This window comes from Hemiscyllium ocellatum, chromosome 13, assembly GCF_020745735.1.
Source record: "Hemiscyllium ocellatum isolate sHemOce1 chromosome 13, sHemOce1.pat.X.cur, whole genome shotgun sequence".
Lineage (NCBI taxonomy): Eukaryota > Metazoa > Chordata > Chondrichthyes > Orectolobiformes > Hemiscylliidae > Hemiscyllium > Hemiscyllium ocellatum.
Genome location: NC_083413.1, coordinates 79,049,919 through 79,058,044, shown reverse-complemented (window position 1 = coordinate 79,058,044; position 8,126 = coordinate 79,049,919). Strand labels below are relative to the sequence as shown.

Sequence of the window (8,126 nt, the reverse complement as noted above, 5' to 3'; positions counted from 1 at the left end):
TCTTTCCAGGGTCTGTTGCACTTCCTATTTTTACACCAAATGTTCCCCTCCTCCCCCCACCCCAACCTTTCTTTTATCTCTACCTTTTGCTGATATTTCTGTATCATTTGACCTTTCTTAAATGAAAACCATTCACAGCTGTGTGTAATTCTGAATTGAACTTAGGTAAATATGATGATGTTCAGTTGGGGACAAACAATGCCTTTCATGTTCAGGCCCATGAATGGAGGCCTCTTGCTGATAACAGACCATATTTAGCAGCAGTGAACATACATACCTGTACCTCCTAGTACCAGGCAGTGCTGTAGATTTGGAATAATAATCATAATCAAACACTCTAACCTGTTTCTAAGTGATAAGCGTGGATTGTATCCACAGCTGGTAAAAAGAAATAATAGCTCAGACAAGACTGTCTTTGATGCTGTCAATGCCTAGCTAGTCACTTTACTTTCCTTTATTCTTTCAGAGTAAGAGCTTAAACCTCTGGATTGTTGGTCCAATGATATTCCCAATGTGCCACCATCTTCCTCCTAAAATATAGTTGAACCTCAGTTAAAGTCATTGTACATGACCATGAGTGACTATCTCCCTTTCTTATCACTCTTCCTTTATTGAGTGCAACGGTGGTGGTGCAGTGGTAATAGCAATGTGCTACTGATCTAGTAGCCTAGTATAATGCATCAGGGATGTGGGTTCAACTCTCACCATGACAGCTGGTCAAACTTCAGTATGACTAATTGAGTATTATTTTAGTAAATAATAAGAGGTGACTACCACAGTAGAAAATATTAGTATTTCATCGTTTGATCAAAGCTGAGAATCTATCGATCTCTATTCTAGAGGGCAAGGCGGAGAGCAGCAGAAAGAGGGGTGGACCTGGGCCTAGCTGGGACGATGGATCCCACAGAGCCATTGCAAACAAGGAATAGTGGCATGTGAAGGTATCAAAAAAGACAGACAGATGTGACATAGCCCTGAAGCAGGAGCTTCCAGCAGCAGCAATAAACCTAGAATTGAAAGCTGATCCTGGTGATAACCATAATATTGATCGGTGTAAAACCCTACCTGTCCAAGAGGGAAGGAAATCTGCCATAATTAGCCATGGCTCTAGACCCACCGCAATGTGGTTGGCTCAGTAAGCTACCCAGTTCAAGGGACAGTTCGGGATAGGCAACAAATGCGGACCTTGCAAGTGACACTTAAATCCAACAAATGAATAAAGATAAAAATCTGCAACCTTACTTCCCTTCATGTGCCACTCCCATATCTCCACCAGCCTCCATGTGCAATGAGTCGATCTTACAGATTGCTCTCATACCAGTTCACACATTGGAATCAGAGAATTTGACCTATGCATTTTGTATTGATCCTTCCAAGAGCTTCCCACTCTCTCCCCAATACCCCACATTTTCCATGGCCAACCCACCCAGCTTGCAAGTCCTTGGACTTTATGGGCAATTTAGTGTGGCCAATCTACCTGCACATCTTGGACTGTGGGAGGAAACCGGAGCACTCGGAGGAAACCCACGCGGACACAGGAGAATGTACAAACTCCACACAGTTGCATGGCTGGAATCGAACACTGGCGCTGTGAGGCAGCAGTGCTAACCACTGAACCACGGTGCCAATTCCCAGCAACACGCTGTGCTACCATCCAGAGGTGGTCTTTGCGATTGTACTCTGATGGCTGGCTTTTTGTCCAGGCAAAGTCAAACCTTCCAGCTTGACAGACCTGGTTCACTTAAAAAAGATGCCCCCGTGTCTCAATGTCCTGTTGGGGAGAGGCACGGCAGGATGGAATCAGGCATGAAGTGAAACTGGAGGCAGGTGAAAGGCTAATTCATCAGGCTAGAACTCTCATCTTCACTAACTGAGACCTCAGACCTCAGGCCCTCAAACCCTCTTCCATTATCAGATCTCTCCCTATTCCTTATAGCCCCTTCAAGTCTACTCATAACCGATTTATGCTCGCTCATCTCTCTCCATGCCCCCTCATTTGCTTAAAACCTCTTGAGGTTCTGTCACATTTCCATCTCACCCTCTGTACTACCTCATATTCCCATTTCCCCCTTTTAAACAATGTTCCCCATGTGTCCTCCATAGGCAGACCCCTCTCACTCAGTATTTGGTCTGTTCAGCCCTTGGGAGCTATGTCCTTGAAATGGAGGTACAAAAAAATTAACTCCTAATGGTCTAATTAATGTTTCACTGAAACATAGTTCATGCTATAAAGGGTCACTTGTTCATAAATCTGTTAAAAATGCAAATCCCCCTCACTTGGTCAATCAGTTGAAAACAAAATCTGTTTTACAAAATTCCTCAAATGACATCTTCTGTCAATCAAACTGAACTTAGTCTCATTCTGAGAAAAATAGTTCTGGGCCATTTAAAACTCTTGCGAGCATTCACAATGGTTTCAGCTATAATGACAAAATCCCAGGAATGGTTCCTTTTTTTTAAAGCTGCTCTCAATGTCCTATCAGACGTAGCAGTGGGCAGGAGGTTATTTTCTTTTACATAAATGAAAGCCAGTGAAGTTTTATTTTCCTTTTAAAAGAGCTTTGGGCCTTCAAATCATTTGAAATTATGACAATGGCGATCCCAAGAATTATTTTCTTCAGTCTGAAATGCAAAAGATCACCTGTCTGAGTTGTACCTGTTCTGAAGGGCCCGGACTCTACTTGAAAAATACAATGGAGCTGGCAAGGGTGGGAGAACTGTACCTTTATTTCTTGCTGGTAAAAATGATCAGAAATAGAATAGGGGAGAGAATCCCAGAATTACATCCCAGTCGGCTTTTTATAAGGCTTGCTGAGTTGGTGAAAACAAGGGCTAAATGTATTATCCAATCAGGTCGGAAGGGATGCCCAAAATTGAATGGAATGAGGGAACAAGAAATTAATCTATTAATTAAGACTTAATTGGGTTTGAATTGGTTGTACACATTTGGAGCACAACTAATGCCTGCAGGAACTGGGGAAGGCAACAGTCTAGTGGCACTATTGTAGGATTGTTAATCCAGAGACCCAGGTAATGTTGTGGGTACCTGAGTTCAAATCCCATTATGAAAGATAGTGGAAATTTAATTCTTTGGAATTAAGAGTCTGAAAAAAACTAATCAGTTGGGGGTGAATTTAATAAAGTGTGGTTAACTGAAATAAAGCTCTCACTAAAAAAAATAAACTTAAACTCTGTTCAAACATAGTTATTCTCTGGTGTATAACATTGGTATCAGAGGATGGTGGAGTTAGAATGGGATGTTTATGATTATCAATCCCTGGGCTTCTGAAACTGGGCCCTGTTGGTAGTGGAAAAATGAACTAACAATCTGTACCTGGGCCACTTCTTTACCAAAGAGGAAATAAGGTAAAGTCTTAGCACTTGCGATAACACAAGGAGCAAGAAAAGAAGCAAAGTGTTTTCTTTGGAATTGAAGCCCAGTGATTTGAACATGAATGAAGGTTTGGTCAAATTGTTAACTTGCTGGAATAAAGTTTATCAAGAAGTTGATTTACAGAGTTGTTGAATCACAGGGCACAAAAACGGACCCTTCGATCCAACTTCGAGTAAAATGTGAGGTCTGCAGATGCTGGAGATCAGAGCTGAAAATGTGTTGCTGGTTAAAGCGCAGCAGGTCAGGCAGCATCCAAGGAACAGGACATTCGACGTTTCAGGCATAAGCCCTTCATCAGGAAGGGCTTATGCCCGAATCGTCGAATTTCCTGTTCCTTGGATGCTGCCTGACCTGCTGCGCTTTAACCAGCAACACATTTTCAGCTTCGATCCAACTTATCAGGCATCCCAATCTGACTTAGTCCCGTTTGCCAGCATTTGGCCCATATTTCTCTGAACCTTTCCTACTCATGTACCCATCCAGATTCCTTTTTAAATGTTGTAATTATACCCGCCTCCACAACTTCCTCTGGCAGGGCACCACTGTAACTAATTGGTAACACTATCTAGGTACAAGTCGCAGGTGACAGGCTGAAAGGAGAACTGTAGCTCGTAGAAATGAGGACAGGAATAGTGTTGATAATTTTGAGAAGCTAAGAGAATTTGGGACCTACAGTAAGAGAAAGACCCCAGAAATGCTCATCAGGGTCTAGTTAATCGCTGATTCAAAGAATGAACTGTACGAATGGTCCAATAGAACATTTAAAACATGAAAGTGAAGATTTGGATGGAGATATGGATTAAATAGAGGGCATTGTATTAGTCCCAGCAAGTTTCAGCTCAGTGCTGAATGTGTTGGTGGCAGTGTTTCCCAATTGTGCAGTATGGCCGGTGTGGAGGGATTGTCATATGGGCAAATGTTAAATAGGTTGGGACTCTACTCACTGGAGTTTAGAAGAATGAGAGGCGATCTCATTAAAACAAATTGGATTCTTGAGAGGTTAGCAGGGTAAATGCTGAGAGGATGGTTCCCCCTCATGGGAGAGTCTAAGACTAGAGGGCACAGTCTCAGAATTAAGGGGCGCCAATTTAAGACTGAGATGAGAAGGAATTCCTTCTCTCAGAGGGTTGAGGATTTTTAGAATCTCTCTTATAGAGAGCTGTGTGGGCAGAGGCCTTGTGTATATTTAAGACCGAGATAGATTCTTGATTGGTCGGTGAGTGGAGGGTTATGGAGAAAGGATAAGAAGGTGGATGTCAGGAATGTAGGATCCCTATTGAATGGATAAACAGGCTGAAAGGGCCAAATAGCCTCCTACTGTTCCAATTTCTTATAGTCTTATTGGCCAGTAGATGCACAATTACTGTGTACAGAATAGACAGGCAAAAATGCTACCTAGACTCTGAATAATGAGGATCAGGATGAAGTGAAAGAATGTGAGAGTTCCACCAGTTTGGAGATGATAACATATTGCAATCTTTGAACAGACTGGCCATTTTATTAGTATAGGTTAGTGTCCAATGAAATGACACTTTTAAGTAGGCCATTGATGATGAAAACTTACATGAAATAGGACATGGAAAATTATAAGGCTATTGTATCTGCAGTTTACACAACTGAGACGCTACCATATTTCTTTAATAGAACATAAACTCTCCACAAAATAAATTAAGTGTTGCTGATTTTAGGGCTTAGAATTTAGAATATAAAAAGTCAGTTTTGTTAATATTACATCGATAATCATACAATCATAGAATCCCTGCAGTGTGGAAACAGGCCATTTGGCCCAACAAGTCCACACTGACCCTCCGAAGAATAACCCACGCCGGCCCATTCCCCTATCCTATAACCCTACATTTACCCCGGACTAATGCAGCTAACCTACACATCCCTGAACACTGTGGGCAAAACATGCCTTTTGTCCTCTACAAGATTAAAGGCTTTAGTAATGGATGATTGAGAGATGGGGAGTATGATATACTCATAGAAGAGATGTGATAGATGTAAGAAGTATTGAAGGACATCATCAAAGTCTGCCTTTAGTAAGAAATTTTAATGAGATAGTGGCCAAGGATTTAAAGGTACGGCATAAAGCATTGTTATTTTGCATTTTGGAGATTTTTGTAACCATATTTTGACAGAAAACGATAACACAAAGTAAAGACAAAAAGATGTGGACAAACGTGGATAGGGACAGGACTTAGACGACTGGCAAATTTGCTAACATGATTGGCAAGGAGAGGGGAATTTCCAGATGATGAATTCAGAGATAAGTAAACAAGTAGCAACTTAATAGTTCTGAAGTAAATAACAGAAAACCCTTTTAACAATGGGGTACATGCAAAGAGCAGTGCAGTAAGAGGTGAAGTGGAGATGCCAGTGATGGACTGGGGTTGACAAAGTTACAAAGCACACATCACCAGGGTATAGTCCAACAGGTTTATTTGGAAGTACTAGCTTTCGGAATGCTGCTCCTTCATCAGGTGAAGGATTTTCTGAAACTGTTGGCAGGTTAACCAAACTGTAAATTTTCATCTGCACTAACGTGAGCTCTACATGTTAAGAATTTGTTGGAGAGTATAGTCCATATTAAATAGTTTTTGGTCAGGTTCCGAAAGTTACTTCAGTAATAAGTGATTAATCCCAGTTTGGGAAGGGGTTGATTGAAATAAAGTTCAGACTATAAGCGTGGACTTGGACTTTGTTCAAAATCATTTGTCTTCTATTGTATAACACCTAGGTCTGTCATTTCACTTCGTGGAATTATCTGTCTCCTGCTTCAGTCAGCTGGTCAATCTGATCTTCTGTACTGCCTCTACCAATATTAGCCACACACTTGCCATTATTTTTCACAATGACCTTTTCAAACAAGGCCTTTATTTGTTCCTTCCCTCTAGGAAGACCAATCCACTGAGCAGCAACTTTCTTAACCTTCTTCAGTCTGATGCATCACTGTCCCTTCCAATTGCATGTTATATGTCAGCCATGGCTAGTGGGTTCACCTGAGAATCTAAAGCTATAGGGTCAAAGCATCTCTCAAGAGAATCAGGCCCATGATCCAGACTAACAATCCCATGCAGTACTGAGGGAGTGCTGCACTTTTGGAGGTGCTTTCTTTCACCTGAGACATTTATCAAGTTCCCCATCTGCATTTGCAGATGAACATGATGTGACAAAAGGCTGAGTACTTCCCTATGATGCTCAATATTTATCCCTCAATCAACATATTGAACAAGGCATGCGACTGTTATCACATCGTACATATTCACTGCCATGTTTCTTGCTTTTACTATGCTATGCCTTAAATCAGATTTATTGGCTTTGCAATGATAAAGGACGTCCTGAGGTCATGAGGAAAACCAGTACTATATTTTTTCCCCTGTAATACATTCTGCATCATAAAACAGTTCCACACTATCTCGCCATATATTGCACCATTTTAGAATTTTAACATGAATGAGGTCTGACCAGCCGTTCCTACTAAGGGGACATGCATAGGGTAAATTACCAAGGTCTTTTCCTCAGGGTAGGGGAGTCCAAAACTAGAGGGCATAGGTTCAGGGTGAGAGGGGGAAAGATTTAAAAGGGACCTAAGGGGCATTTTTTCATGCAGAGGATGGTGTGTGTATGGAACGAGCTGTCAGAGGAAGTGGCGGAGGCTGGTACAAATACAGCATTTAAAAGGCCTCTGGATTGGTATAGGAATAAGGAGTTTAAAAGGGGAATAGGAAAGGTTTAAAGGGATATAGACCAAATGCTGGGAAATGGGACTAGATTAGGTTGGGATATTTGGTTGGCATGGACAAGTTGACCCACTTCCATGCTGTGTATCTCCAATGACTCTATGTATTGGATTCTACAATGTTTTGTATAAATTTGTACTGTATAAGCCAGAAATTTGTGAAAATTGTAATATTCAGGGAACAGAGTTCTTCTTTTCGTTGTTAAATTCAATACTGCCTGGAACAAAGTCAGGGCTGGTTGGGGAGTTTCCAATAGGTCATTCAAAACAGTTCCAAGTCATTGCAGAGCAGTTCAAAGGTTCAAGGTTAAAGAGTTACTAAGACAGTGGATGAGAGAGAGCCAGAAACAGGGTATAAGCGTGATGAGTTCTGTTGTTGTCGAGAAGGCAACAGAAGGCCTGTGGTTCTATGCAGTTGGATAAGTCCCAGGAGCAGTTGGATTGTAATGTGCAATTAGGGCTCAGAACTCTTGGGAACCATGGAGGAGATGTGGGGGTGTAGGGTTTTGCCCTGATTTTATGTGAGAAAATAAGAATGCTATGTAAGAGAGAATGGAATTAAAAAGAAAACACAAGTGGTGTTTGCGTGGTGCAGCTGAGAAGGATTAGAGCTCAAAAAAACCTAGATACTGTATTAATTTGAGGAAGTTAGCTAATTGTGTAAAGCTGGAGTTGTGCCAGTGAGTAGAGTCATAGAGATGTACAGCATGGAAACAGACCCTTCGGTCCAACTCGTCCATGTTGACCAGATATCCTAAATTAATCCAGTCCCTTTTGCCAGCACCTGGTCCATATCCCTCCAAACCCTTCCTATTCATATACCCAGCCAAATACCTTTTAAATGTTGCAATTGTACCAGCCTCCACCATTTCCTCTGGCAGCTCATTCCAAACACGTACCACCTGCTGCGTGAAAAAGTTGCCTTTTAGATCTCTTTTATATCTTTCCCCTCTCATCCTAAACCTATGCCCTCTAGTTCTGGACTCCCCG

At 41.6% G+C, this 8,126-nt stretch overlaps 1 protein-coding gene across 1 annotated transcript in view; it reads left to right on the top strand.

Moving 5' to 3' along the window:
* The window catches only part of dzip1l (DAZ interacting zinc finger protein 1-like), a 217,452-nt gene that overhangs the window by 181,080 nt on the left and 28,246 nt on the right, over positions 1-8,126 (top strand). The window lies entirely within an intron of this gene.